This window comes from Apus apus, chromosome 3, assembly GCF_020740795.1.
Source record: "Apus apus isolate bApuApu2 chromosome 3, bApuApu2.pri.cur, whole genome shotgun sequence".
NCBI lineage: Eukaryota > Metazoa > Chordata > Aves > Apodiformes > Apodidae > Apus > Apus apus.
The window spans coordinates 99,681,484-99,697,105 of record NC_067284.1 but is presented as its reverse complement, the minus strand read 5'-3'; the positions used below and the strand labels follow the sequence as shown (position 1 = coordinate 99,697,105).

At 37.9% G+C, this 15,622-nt stretch overlaps 2 protein-coding genes across 14 annotated transcripts in view; both read right to left on the bottom strand.

The window, feature by feature from the left end:
• Positions 1–15,622, bottom strand: part of LOC127383389 (sorting nexin-9-like) — a 625,662-nt gene that overhangs the window by 142,866 nt on the left and 467,174 nt on the right. The gene's annotated exons all lie outside the window — the stretch shown is intronic.
• The window catches only part of ZDHHC14 (zinc finger DHHC-type palmitoyltransferase 14), a 96,438-nt gene that overhangs the window by 44,477 nt on the left and 36,339 nt on the right, over positions 1–15,622 (bottom strand). The gene's annotated exons all lie outside the window — the stretch shown is intronic.

The window sequence follows — 15,622 nt, the reverse complement described above, 5'->3', positions numbered from 1 at the left end:
CCAGATTTGCAATATACACGTAGGGCTCAAAACTGGACCACAGTTCTAGCAAATCTTCCTCTATGCTTCACATGCGGTAAAATCAAAATGGACAGTAGCACTGGAATCTAAACCACACATGAATACAAGTATCTCTTTATGGTTGTGCAAAAAGAGGGAATATGAACACTTAAATATTACATATTATACCACTTCCATTAATCTGAGTCCTACAATAAGCACTGCAGGATCATCTTACAAAAAGCAAACACTGAGACTCTCTTTAGAGCTCTTATAGTAAGTACAGGAGGCAACACACAGATGGCTTCATGCATTTCTAATGTCTAAAAGAGAAGTAATGAAATAAGCCTAAAACCAACATAAGCCAAAACCCAACTAGATCTAGGCCTTAGGGCTTAATCTAAAGCTTCCAGGTATCAATCAAGTTTAATTAACATAATCTTCCCTGTTTCTGCTAACTGCCCCAAAGGATGATGCAGATATGCAAGCTCAGATAATGTCACTAGAATTCTAACTCTGAGCAAATGATGACAATGTCAGCTTCACTGTCCATCACGTACGCCGACAGGATGTGAAGAGAATGGAAACACTTCATACCAGCTATCAGGTACCAAACATTCATCACCTTGCACAATCCTGTTAAATGTATTTGGCTGTTTCATAGAATGATGTGGGTTTCATGGATGCAGTCAATCCAAACCCATTACACAGCTCATCATACCATCACTTTGAGTGGAATTCATCTTCCACCCTACATGAATGCAATATTACAGGTATAACACATTACAAAAGACTAAAAAAAGACAACTGAGTACAAAAAAAAGGTGAGGGGCAAGAGATACTGTAGTTTCATATAATTAATAGACTGTTCAAATGCTAGGAAATGTACTTCAAATACACACTTTTAGACAATCTGTTTCAAAGAACCAGATTTCTGTAACCAGTGCTAACTAAAGGAAGTAGCAGCAAGACAGCTGGCAGATATAAGCCTTGTTTCATGTCAGAGAAGTCAGACAGAACAAGCAACCAAAAAGAAGCTTTCATACCACATAAACGTCCTACTGCTCAATTTATTTTTGGCACAAAGGATTACTGAAATCAAAACTACTGTAATATACTCAGACAAGAGTACAAATAAGCTGCAAGAAGGTATTTTTAAAAGGATTAGAAGGAACATGTACATTAATGAACACTCAATATAGCACAGTGCTATTATTCTTCTATTGCATTATTCATTACACATACCAAAGAAATTGCAATTGTGATGAAATCTGTTGGCCAAATGAGCTGTATGTGTGCAAAAGGTACCATGAGATAATCCCAGGGCAGCACAGTAGCTGCAATGCAATCTAGACAGGTGCCAATGCAAAAACAGCAATGGAGTCCACTCACACAACTTAATGTCTCAGTGACACTCACAGAACAGAAACTGAAGGGACATCATGACAGTGACATGTTTTGTTTTAGTGATAATTTCATAGGTAATTGGCAGAAAGAACAAATTCCTGTGCTGAAATACCAAGAAAGCCTCACATTGCTGAGAAGGGATGACTTCATTATGTTAAAAAGCATGAAAATGTCTCTTTGCATTTCTGAAGCAACCCCATCTACACCACTCTCAAAGCCTTGCACACTCTTCACCATGGGCAAGTGCAAAATTATCTGCTTCACCTGTAGGTGTTTTCAGGGTTCAACACCCTGTATTTAATCAAATTTGACTTGGAATTACTTCAGTAATAATGTAGAAAAGGCTGAAGATGTCATCTTGGGCAATAATAACCAACTAATCTCCACCAATTCAGAAATTATTTCAAGCTGAGAAACCAGTCCTTACAGACATTCAGACAGTAAGTGTAGGCAAGACCACTCAGTCCAGTCTGACTTACATATGAACAGGCCATATAGTATTACATGGACCTGCAGAAAGCTCAATGATATCTATCCATTAGAAAGGCCCAATTAATTTTTCAAATTCCTGTACATTAAAATAAAAACCCCAGATACTGTATAAACCATTTTTTATTCATGTCTGAAACTAAAAAAAAAAACCACAACAAAACACACCCAACCAATCAAACAAACCAACAAACCAGGTGCAAAATAGGTGCAAAATCTTAGTATCTCCTGGCCTATTAAAAGATCCACTAAAAGTGGCTTCAAATTAAAAATGTAGATTTTAGCTCAAATATTGTCAATACATCTGTAGAAATACACTTGCTTATTTATTGCTTATTATAAATTATATTTGCATGTTTATATAGCAAATGTATTTGTACTGCTACATTATGTAAATGCTATGTTAAATAATTTTGGTTTTGTTACTACTTTTAGAATTGCCAAAACTGTATGTTAAATAATTTGCCTCAATTGAGTTTGCATCTCTTCAGGCACCAGCTTTGCTCAGATATTACAAGAAACATCTTTTCGGGGTTATATTTTCAGTGCACTTTTAAAGTAAATATAAGAAGGTATTCCTGACAGCAGATTTCAGAACATTCATGCAGAAGGACTCTCCATGCAGAGGACTGCCCATCTGCAGAACCACTGATGATAAAGCAGCACTCAGTTTCAGAACATATGTCTGTTTTACTGCAGAGCAGGTAGTGAAAAACTTTTTAAAGTCAGCACTTTGTAACTGCTAGACATGAACTGATGTCCTCGGTTATCAGTATCTGTAACGATAGCAAACACTGACCAAGTACATCCCAGAAAACACATTTTTCATTAACTATTTCTTGACCATGGATCCCACTAGAAATTATTATTATGGAAATAGTTTCTTCAAACAGCAATGTTTGGATTTGCACATAGCAACCACAATCTGAAGCTTTGATTCAGTTAATAGAGGCTTTATACAAATCATCCCTGTTTTTTGCTTGACTTCTTAGCTGCCTTTTTGAAGCATCGTGTGAAAGTTTGCATAAATGTAGGAGGGAAATAACATCTGCTGGAAGACTGTCACAGCTAGATAAAAATAAAAACACACTGACATTTTGAAGATCATTATCAGGTATAATCCCTGTGAACAAAGGATGCAGGAGAACAATAAGAGTAACTCTTGTATTAGAAAAGGGGAGGGAAAAAAGAAGCCTCCTTAGGCCTTTCCTGGAAAGATGAAGGTTTTTCAGAACAGTTCATTCACAGTTATTGTTATTCACTGATGGGGCAATACAGTAAATGACAAATCTATCCACTAGGGATAATGGAGATTTGGAGAGAGGCTAACCTTGTAGCAATAAGAACACATTAATAACAAACACAGTCACTTACTAAAGAGTTTTATATCTGTGAGAAGCTGGAGATCTTGCTTAAAATCTACCCAGCTGGCAGGCAGAAAATACTAGAAATACAGATTTTATGCAAAGATGTAATAGCTCTCACACTTAATTACACTAATAAAAAAATGCTGCCAAGACTGATAATAGGATACAATGTATCAAGTTTTTCACCAACATAAGTCACTGTAGCACATATAAAACAATGTAGCATAATATAACTATAGTAGAACAAAGTAACAAGGAAAAAACCTAGTGTTACTTTTCCTACATCATCAATTTAATTCATGATTCTACAGGTACTGCCTATTTAATATAGCAGTAGTTACTGGCGTGCAGATGGTGTCCAATGCTAAAAGAGAAGGCTTGCACTGCTAACCCCGGGTGCAGTTCCACATGTTACGAGTTAACATCTGAATGAGACTGTGCCGCTTTCCTTAAACTAACCCAAAAGGTTTGTTAAAGTTTGTCCTTCTACTCGTATTTATGGCTCCTCTCAGCTTCTTCTTCCTTTCAACTCTGCATCATTGCTCCAAGCCACATGGTCCCAAAATTCTGACCCTATGCCAACACTAATTTTCATCAGGTTCTTTTGTGAACCAAGTTAGCTTAGTAAAATGCACAAAACCACCACCATGTTGTTGACTTCTCTTTCTTTCTCTTGAACAGTCTTGGAAAGCGGGGTTGATACTGGCACAAGGCAAAAGAGACAGAAGCACACAGAAAAAGTAGAGGGAGAGGGAAGCTGGGACAGAGGGACAAAACCTCCACTTCAGCAGCTGTCAGTAAGGTTTCATTGAGAGGTGCCTGAGGACTGGAGGATAGCAAACGTCACTCCAGTCTACAAGAAGGGCAAGAAGGAGGACCCGGGTAACTATAGACCGGTCAGCCTCACCTCCATCCCTGGAAAGGTAATGGAACAACTTGTCCTTGGCACTATCTCTAGACATATCAAGGAGATGGGGGTCATCAAGAGCAGTCAACATGGTTTTACCAAGGGTAAGTCATGTTTGACTAACCTCATAGCCTTCTATGAGAAAATTACTAGGTGGATAGATGATGGTAGAGCGGTAGATGTGGTCTATCTTGATTTCAGTAAAGCATTTGACACCGTCTCCCACAGCATCCTTGTAGATAAGTTGATCAAGTATGGGTTTGATGATCAGGCAGTGAGGTGGATCAAGCACTGGTTGAAAGGAAGAAGTCAGAGAGTTGTAGTCAATGGGGCAGAATCTAGTTGGAGGCCTGTGACTAGTGGAGTCCCTCAGGGGTCGGTACTGGGACCGGTGTTGTTCAATATCTTCATCAACGACCTGGATGAGGGCACAGAATGTACCCTCAGCAAGTTTGCTGATGACACCAAGCTGGGAGGAGTGGCTGACACACCAGAAGGCTGTGCTGCCATTCAGAGAGACTTAGACAGGCTGGAGACTTGGGCGGGGAAAAACCTGATGAAGTTTAACAAGAGCAAGTGTAGAGTTTTGCATTTGGGGAAGAAAAACGCCATGCACCAGTACAGGTTGGGGGCTGACCTGCTGGAGAGCAGTGTAGGTGAAAGGGACCTGGGGGTCATGGTAGACAGGAGGATGACCATGAGTCAGCAGTGTGCCCTTGTGGCTAAGAAGGCCAATGGCATCCTGGGGTGTATTAGAAAGGGTGTGGTTAGTAGGTCAAGAGAGGTTCTCCTCCCCCTCTATTCTGCATTGGTGAGGCCACATCTGGAATATTGTGTCCAGTTCTGGGCCCCTCAGTTCAAGAAGGACAGGGAAGTGCTTGAAAGAGTCCAGCGCAGAGCCACAAGGATGATTAAGGGAGTGGAACATCTCCCTTATGAGGAAAGGCTGAGGGAGCTGGGTCTCTTTAGTTTGGACAAAAGGAGACTGAGGGGGGACCTCATCAATGTTTACAAATATGTAAAGGGTGAGTGTCAAGACGATGGAGTTAAGCTTTTTTCGGTGATGACCAGTGCTAGGACAAGGAGTAATGGATACAAGTTGGAGCATAGGAGGTTTAAGATGAATATCAGGAAAAATTTTTTTACTGTAAGAGTGACAGAGCACTGGAACAGGCTGCCCAGAGAGGTTGTGGAGTCTCCTTCGCTGGAGACATTCAAAACCCGCCTGGACGCCTTCCTGTGTGATGTACTCTAGGTGACCCTGCTCTGGCAGGGGGGTTGGACTAGATGATCTTTCGAGGTCCCTTCCAACCCCTAGGATTCTATGATTCTATGATTCTATGATTCATTCAGACCACTGCCTCTTGTGAAACCACATTCTAACCATGACCTCTTTCAATTTAGAGATGGCAACAGCATACCCATACAAATAGATTAAAGGCAAATCAAGACTCTGGGCTAGAAGAACAAAACCAGCTTATAATTTACTTTTCTAATGACAAGTTACCAGTCTAAAGAAAGCAGCCAAAGACGGGCATGTATACCACAACACAGATAGTGGAAGATGCAAGGATGGGCTAAACATGAAGGCACAGCAAGAACCTTGAAGACTGCTGCCTAACGAAGACTAATGGAAGAAAAATGGGACAAAGAGAATGATCAGAGTGAAATAATTTCACTGTTGTAAGGTTTGGAGGGTTGCCTCTTGTTTTCCAGCAGAATCTCAACTAGAGAACACCATATTTCATATTGCTATTAGGAAAAGTGTTGACAAACTACAAGGAGGTATAAAAAGAACCACAGAAGCATTCTGAAAGACTGCAGTGTGGAGTCTCACATATAATGCAGGCTTCAACGTGCTACTGCACCTATGACATTAAAATACAGAAATGCAAGAAGAATTTTCTTAAAGTTAAGGTGAAGAAACTCACAAGAAAGGTCTGACACAAGAAAAAAGGTAAAACAGGAAATAACTTGCATCAACCAGTTAATGGTTAATTCTTCACAAGCATGCTACTGGCAGAGAGAAAATGTGGTGTAATTTCAGTATAGATTAGCCCAAGTAATGTTACATGAAATCCCTAACAAGATTAGCTAGAGAATTTCTGCATTAGCTTTCTCCATCTGCCTGATTCTTTTGTACACCCCTTAAAATTCCTATTAGAATTTTCAAGAGATACTAAGGAAACCACAGGGTAATTTCAAAGCAATTTGAAATTTGCTTTTTAAACAAATAGATTTCTTTTGTATACTTTTTTGTGTTTTGAACCATTTTTTAACACCATGCAGTCCTTCATTTCAGAAGTTTCAATAACCTTACTTGATTAAATACACGACAAAAATCACTCTCTTAATACTTGCCTGATTTCAAATCCAGGGAACATGGAATGCTGCAAATATGTGAAGACTACTGAAAGCACAACACCTAACAAACAAATGGCAGAATGCCAGCAGGAAGGTTAAGAAACAAGCAGAATATTACCTCCTTCTGAGTTTAGTAATCTAAAATATTATACCCTAAACATAAATGCAGATTTACTGAATGGTTTCAGCCAAGAAGTACTGAACCTTGCTCAAATGCTTTAATAGTTTATTCTGTATTCTGTGTTACTGGATACTCCTTACTTTTTTATGCATTAGTTACACTCATTAAGAGTAACTCCACTTAATTTTTATTCTAATTAAAAATAATTTTAAGTGGGAACACATACAGAAAAATAGTAATTATATTGGGTACAGAAGTGTCCCAGCTTATACCAGCACTTAGAAATTACTATTTAGAACAAAGAAGATTAATATGATGAAATCACACAGATTACAGAACAGCATGATCCTTAAGCCTAATAAATTAAGTACTTTAGACGTTCTCTCAAACCTACTACAAAATAAAATTAGCTTAATGTTACCCTGAACAGCAAGAGCTCAACAACTGGTCCTCAGAGTTTCATGTGAAAACCTGACACAGTTCGGTCTTTAGAGATAATGTCAAAACACATGAGCAATTACCAAGAAGTAAAGACTGCAGGGAGCTCTCTTTCCCCTGCTCAAAGCAGCAAGTGTTCAATGGAACTCCTTGCAGCACTGCTTCCATTAAATTGTACTGCATTACCATTTAAATCAGATTTACAGTGGCTGGATTTGGATGTAGAAGTTCAGATGAAGCTAAGCAAGCAGCATTGATTATGAAATTGTGTTAAGATAAACACAAACGCCCTGCTACAAATAAAGATCTTAAGGGTTTAATGCAGCAGATATGCAATAATCACAGTAACAGCCTTGCGTGACCTCCCAATTTTTATTGCTACATGCATTAACTCTGATGATCCATTGTCAGACTTCAAAGTTGGGATAGATAAAATGCATAATGCAAAAAGAAACTCTGCAAAACAGATGGGGTTACTGAAGCTTCTCCAAGGGCAAAAAGAAACCATCTGCAAAACAGATGGGGTTGCTGAAGCTTCTACAAGGGCAACTAAATTTTGCTTTCTTATACAAAGAAGGAACTTCTTTGTTTTACAAAACGTGATTCCTAAAATTTTCATTACATCAACTGGTGGCCAGAAATTTCCAAGCAAGATAGTAAGAAAAGGGGAAATACTTAAAGAACTATACATGAAGAGCTTGAGTCTTACCAAACAAGGAGTTTCTTTATGCAAGTATAATGTAGCCTCAAAAGACAAACTTGGAAAAGGCACATATTCCAACCATGCAGCAAATCAAGGGCTCACTTTATTGCAGTTTCTGCTTGCTGACTAATTACTTACTTGAAAAGCTAAAAATATATTTGCACTTTTATTCTCCAGTCTTGCATTCAGTGCACGGTCTGGTTTCCACAGTAAAGGACTACCAATTAATGAATTCCACTAGATACATAAACATGCAATTCTTTTAAACAGCTCATATAGAACATTTTCTTTCCTGTTATGTTTCATATTGCTTCCTTATTATTTCTTATTATTTCCTGTTATGTGATTTTATAACTAAACCATCAGGTTAATCCCAAGTACTTATGAACAGAAATGAAAACTGGGACAAAACAAGAGGAAATACTTTATGCTGCAAACAAGTCCCTGAAGGAATACAAGCTTCTAGGTGATTTTCCACAGGATCCTCTGGAAATTGAAACATAAGAGAACAAGCTGTTGAGAGAAAGTGGACTCGGAGCTTTGAATAAGCAGTATGTTGTGTTCACCCTGCACAATTTATAAGGTCTAAAGGCTAGATATAAAGTCTAGCTCTTGTAAAGGACAAAAGCTCATCAGTGCAATCCCTATGCCTGGCCACACTCTGCTGTCACTTCCCTTGACAAGCATAAGTGAGATGGCTAACACTGAGTTAAAACAAAGGAATTCCTCTCTATCTGTTCCTTTTTCTGAAAAATAAGTTTGTTTTCTGTTGTATCAGTTTTCTGAACAATTTCACTCACTGCATGAGGTAAGAAGTGCCAGTGAACAGGTAGGAGCACACAGGGGGCAGGATGAAGTTGAACTGTCATTTCCAGAGACATTCAACTGTTGTGTGGACTTAGCCATAAAAGGAAAGCTCATGTGACTATGAGTGGCATTAACTAGATCCAGTGTCCTACACCATTGCTTTTGGTTTTTTACTAAGTCATTCTCCCTCTGTAATTCTTCACATTGTAAGTATTTTGTATAACACACACAATGATCTTTTATCTAACATACAGGGAAAAATATTAAAATCTTCTCAGTGAAGTCTACTCAACACAAGCCTTTGCTCTTTCATTGAAAACCAGAGATAAGCTTAACAGATACAGCACTTGTTGGGGGTCCTTCATATAAAATAAGTGGAGAACTGATCATCCTGCCCACACTATGTATCGAAAGCGTGTATCCCACTGTTATAAAAATGGGGACAAACTGGGAACATAAAGCACGGAGAAGCATAAGACCATGAGAACTTATCCTCCTCTTTCCCAAAAGACCCAAAGCTGAGCAGCAGCAACTCAGCCACTTGATTGTCCTTCTCAAAGACCTGTTTGTAGTAACCTCACAGGCCTGGGTCTCTGCAAGCACTGAGAGTTTTACCTGAAATAATTTTGTTTTTTTCCTACTGCCTCCTCACAGTATCACAGGAATTGTCTTATCCTAGACAAAGCATTCACCAGACAAACAGACTGGCATACCGCAGGCTACTTCAGATTAAAAAAATCCCAACAACTAATTGGCACACATCATGAAAAGGCAGTCTCTGCTCTAAAAATTAGTCAGTTTAAATATAAGCAAATTGCAAGACCAGCTCAATGCAAATCCTTTCATAGAAAAAAAAATACAGAATGCAGTGCTTTATCTACACAGAAAGCATTAACACTACTAATATTTCAGTTAGCAATGTAATTCAAACAATTAGGAATAGCTTTTTACTGTTTTGCAGTAGAACAGAAATTCCAAGAGCAAATCATGGAAGTCCAGGCATTAAAACTTTAAGAAATACTCTGTGTTGAAAGATTGCTTCTGATTCACCAGAGTTAGCAATGTTATAGCATTTAATTATCTTCAGGGATGTGCACAGAAAAGATTGTGCTGTTTAACTTGTAATACTTTTGTCTGAATTTGTTTGTTTGTTTGTTTTAGGAAGCCATCTAAAATGCTCTGCACATACTTTTATGTTAAATACTTATCAAACTTAGACATGCATGTTTAAATTGAAAATCAGTGACTTTATCATAGTATGCTTTTCTCTGTAGTTTCACGAATGCATGATGCACAGGCACTCACCTCTTGAGAAAGGACACTAAAATTATTCATTCTATAATCCCTTCCTGGGCACTTGTGTAATTCACCAGAAGTTATTTCTACCATACATCAACTTTATTATTTAAATCACCTGTTTAAGTAAGGGAAAAATTCCATCTTATTTTCTCTTAAACCAACTACATTAAGAAATATGTATTACAGAAAAATACACTTAAAGGAAGTGAATGACATTCTTCACACAAATGCCAGTCACTTCATAACCACAGTTACTTTAGTTAGCTACCATACAGTAACTAAATATTTTGACTGCTAATGCATAAACAAGACCTGAATGGAAGATGAACCAAGAAGAAATGCCCACCTTCGACACTGTTTCCTAAAAATATTTTATTTATAAGTTCCCACTCAGTTGTAAAGCTTTTTTTCATAGGCAAATTCCACTTTCTACTATTTCATTAAAATTTTCAAGTGTTTTCCCAATTGAGTTGTTAGTGCAATTTTGTTCAGTAGTTCCCACAAACCCCAAATTTTAATGTAAATTGAACACAAATTTCAGGTAGGGGAGAATAACAAACACAGGAGAATTACCAGTACCCGTCTGCAAAAGTATATTTACATCTTCAAGTTAACATCTATTTTTGCAAGACTGCCAGATCTTTTTTTAAAAGCATCACAAGAAGATGAAGCAAAGCAATGAAGGTCTTTAACACAGGCATTACAACTGTAAATGTCAACCTTTTATTCTAACATTTTAATTATGCCACCTGTTATCACCTGTATGATAAAATCCCAAGCCTCACTTGAAAGAGCATTTCTTTTGCCATATTTATACAAACATCCAGTAGATGACACTGCAAGGGGAATAACGTGATCTGCCTCCCTACAGCAAGCCAGCCTTGAAAATCAGAGCAAAGCTCAGTTAGTTACTTCATTGTTCCCAGAATATACTCTGGGGAATTGCAACACAAGAGTTGTTCTCAGTCTTTCCATTGTCAGGCATGCTCTGCTGTCCTCCTCCCAGTTTCAGATGCTGATACGTAAACAATTCTCCCAGACACACTCAGCCATGTAAATACTGCTCCAACTGTTGGTCTGCGCTTCAGCACTTTTCCACAAACAGGAAAGTAGCAAAGCACCAAGACAAACAGAAATGGACATATTTTGTAAACATAAAACGATTGCACCAAAGCTAAAATGAAACCAGGACTGTAGCAACAGAGCAGACAACGCTGTAAGACCACTACCCTAACAAAAAAAAAACAACACCAACCAACAACAAACAAAAACCCCACCAAAAAACAGTGTAACATACTAAATCCTCTACCTCCGTAGGGCATCATCTCTAAATGTAAATTGGTGATGTGTAATCTATTTCATTGAGTCCTTCAAGCACTGGTATAACAAGTCCCCCCTTTTGCCCTGGTGTTTTGTCTTTAACCAGGTTTGCTGCTACTTTTGGCCAGCCCCTCCCAAGTTCTTCAGGCTCTCCCCTGGCCAGACCGTGATGACCACTGAATAAAGACTGCTAGGTCCTTTTGTTGGCTCCAAATGCAGATGCTCCTGGTGCTACAGTACCAGAGGGGAGCTGCAGCCTTTACAACACCCCACCAGTGTCTCAATTTATCTAAGGATATTGGTAACTGAACTTAGAGAGAAGCTGCTACGCTGGATTATTCAGCAGCTTCACACACAGCAACAGGAACAGACTCTAACCAGTAGGAAGATCCAGAGTCTGGTAATTTTCTGCAGCCTTTACGCTTCCAGCTTGTCCTCTGATTAACTCCATTCCCCATTGAAAAGCTTGCCTTTTGGGTTTACAGAACATACATACAGCTCATTTCTTTAAATGTAGAAACTGTAAGAAGTGTGCTGGTTATGTTACTTCAAACAGTTACACAAAATGAAACTACAAATGCCCAGCATGTTCTCCTCCATCCTTTCTGTGCCCGTACAAACATGACAAAGTTCATGTGTCAGTTATGTCCTTAATTTTTTAATACCTTTCCTATAAAAAGGTGCAATGTAATGGGGGTTGATAGGATTTGCTGTATACGTGTGTTCAGAAAGAGACCTTGGTTCATCATGCTCTGAGTTATTAAACTAATGTTTGCAATGAATAAGCAATAAAGTCATGTGTATGAAAGACACATGCAGCACTGCAGCAGAGCAAGCAATTTCTATTTACAAAGAAATGACAGACCAGGAGCACAAGATTCTGAATCTTGACAGGTATACAAAAATCCTTTTCCTCTCAAAACATAAGAAACTGCACTGCTTTACAACTGAAGTATAGAATCCTTTATTCTAGTACTTCGCTTTTTCTGAAGAAAAAAGAAAAATCAAAGAAGAATGGGCAGTCATGCAAGCAATCCTAAATCAAAATACAGATGTAAATCTAATTTCAGGTCCATTGAACTTTACATTAAAAGATTAATATTAAGTGCTCTTATTCCTTCAAGAGCAATTATTCTGCCCTCTTAAGTTCAAAAAAAAATTTCCTTTTTCACATCCATTAAACAATAACATACTACCCAGTGTTCAATCAGCCTGAAGGTCAAACCCTCAAAGGTTCATTGGGATGAAGAATATGCCAAACAATTAATCATATCACTATGAATAAATTCACAAACTGAAGTCCAGAAGCACTGCCAGGCAACCAACCTTCTTGTTGAACTGAATATTCAGCTCATGCTTTTTTTTCTAAAGCCCTTCTTAAAGTAGAAAACAAAATTATTCTCACTACTGCACCACCTCCATTCTCTTCTCATATTTCACACTTTGCCAGATACATTTCCATTCAATCCATAAAGTCAAAGCTTTTTACTAGCAGACAAAAGATTTTAATAATCTTTTGCTGTAAGGATGAAAAAAGGACTGAAGACTACACAGCTTAAAAATAACAGACATGATTCTAACCCACACTCTGTAACCTAGAGAAAAACAAGTTTCAAATGTATGTTAATAGAGTCCTAAACATTGCATTTTTTCCTGGATTTCAAGCCAACATTAATATCCTCTATGTCCCAAATACATACTAATGGCCTAATAACTTGTTTAAAACATGCAGAAAATACTGGGGCTGGAAGGGAATGGAAGTAAATAAGCAAGAGTAGAGACTGCAGTTTTTCTATTCAGAAAAACTACAAACCTTAAAATAGCAAGCAGCATGGCAAATACAAGTTGCTAGTCTAACTGTGTCTATTCCCCAAAAAGATCTTTTAATGCAACTATCTTTGAATTAAAATTCACAGACACAAATGCATATGAGCCCCATTATTGGTGTCCAGCTCCTCACGGACACTAAGAAACGCTGAGATACAAGTTCTCTGCAATTTTTCAGTCAGTTATAAGAGCAAACAACCATTAAAATGTAACAGTCCACATCTGCCAATGAGTTCCAGGCTTGTGTTTCAGGCTCATGCACTGACAGAGGGTATTATCAACTCTGTGAACATCCTCAGGACAGTAGAATCTCCCTCCTGGAACCTCAACACGCTCTGTTTCTCAATAGCGGTGATAATTACACATATCATCTTAAGCTGCATTTGAATCCGTAACCTAAAAAAAACAAACTCTTGTTCTGCAAGCTTATCCTACACTAGAACAAGGTCCGTCCCAAATAACCCCAGCATTTAGGAAGATGATTAGCACAGATTGTAATGGGGCCTAGGTGCCAATATAAATCTAATATTTGAGAGTTTTATTAATTCATACTCTATTAGCCCCTACTCTTCCTTTTGTGGAAACATATATACATGTAACAAAAATAATTAAAACACTCACAGAAGTCCACAATTTGGTGCTCCAAAACTTGGAATATCTAAGCTAGATATTAAGATAAACAAAAGGGAGCACCTTACACAATAGAAGTCTTTAGACCAGGTGAAATGCAATTATCTTACTCATAGCTTTTAAGCAGAAGTTTCCTTGGGCCTCAGTCCTCATTGTCACAGACAAGAAACATCAGTTCATTAAGAATAATACTCACAGAAAAAGCTAATGACAGCTGTATTAAAAATTACAATATAGCAATAAATGATACTATTTTAAAACAGAAGACTTGAAAGTGACCAAAAAATTGTTTTTAAAGAAGCTTAACAGCTGCAAATCCTTTACTGTTTTAGTTTATTTTTACCATTTCTTCACTGACTGATCAATGTCCAAAGCAAAAGGCTTAAGTTCTTTCCTTTGTTTTTCCTTACTGACCTTGAAAAGCTGGCACATTGTTCTCATCAAGAACCTCTCAAGGTGCTTCTGATATGGTACTGAAGAGCTAAATTAAACCATAAATCTATAAAAACACCATTTAAAAACTCCTAATTTGAAGGAGCATTTCTCCTTCACCGAAGACAAAAGTAAAAAAAAAAAAGAAAAAATAAATACCTATGCTAAGGAAGTCAACAAGAGCAAGTCAAGTATAAACAAAGTCCCTGGCAGCATTATTGGCCAGAGGTGGCCTATTATAGTCAAACTGGTCCTCAAAAGTGTCGAGATCATTTAAAAAAAAAAAATAAAAAAATTTGACAATATCTTGGAAATGTATGGCCTAAAAACCCCAGTTGTTAGTGTGCTACAATGCAACCCTACATTGCAATCATCTCTACTTTGTGTATGACATAACAATACTCATGCTAAAATTAGCTAAATATATATATTATTTCAAAACAACAAAGCAACATTCCTTATTTTTTGACCTACTCTGCACTCATATGCTTGTAGCTTAGCCAACCCTCTGCAGCTGCTTCGGCACCATGCCAATGCCTCTACTTCCTCAGCCTTTCTATGCTTAGGAATCCCTGGAGACCTAAGAGTATTGCACAAACAATACCGTGTCCTCCAACTGTTGCTAAATACGAAATACATCTTTGTTTCTTTTGTCCCTTTGTAAGGATAGTGAATGTGTGCTTTGGACTTCATTTTTGGCTGATTAAACGATGTTTTATTTTCTCTCAAAAAGGGGATGGATCATCCTAAGGGAAGCCCATTACAACATAGGTCAGAAACAGTCCAGTGGATAGGATGGGAGACCAGGAATTGGTAAAGCTGTCATCCTAGATCAGCCAGGAATCTGTTGCATGACCTTGAACAAAGGCAACTCACCTCTCTGTTTTCCCTCTGCTTTTTTGGAGTGTATACCTATCCGGGGCACAATCAAGACAGAATAACTATGTGCCAAACTCTGTATGACTATAAAAATTCCCCCTGGTTAGTTATTTTATTGGCGTTTTTTGCTGCCAATGAACACTGATGACTGTCTTGGACTCTACTGTACCAAACCACTGTCTAAGCAGCAAGAAAATCAGCTGGAATCTCTGGGCAATACTGAAATACAAATAATTACTAATAGGATACACAGCTTGGCTTACACAATACAATGGGGGGGCAGGGGAAGGACTTAAAATAGTAACTCCATATATTACCATGCTGATTATTAGTTGTTTCATTAAAAACATAATGCAGCTACAAAAAATCCAGGAAAATATACAGAACCTGAAGTGTTTCAGTCTCTCCTAAGTAAACAGGTTGGGTTTTATACATTTATATTTTGTTTTATAAAATGATATCATTCAGGCTTAGACTAGAACTTAAGTGATTTTCAAAAACATTTAACAGGAACCTGATGTTGATGGCTATGTCAGCAACAGTTTCTTTCCAAATGTAGTCAGCACACATCTGTCAACGTTTTTTAGACATTAACTCTGAGGGAATTACTTGAAAGTTCTGGAGCAAAAAAA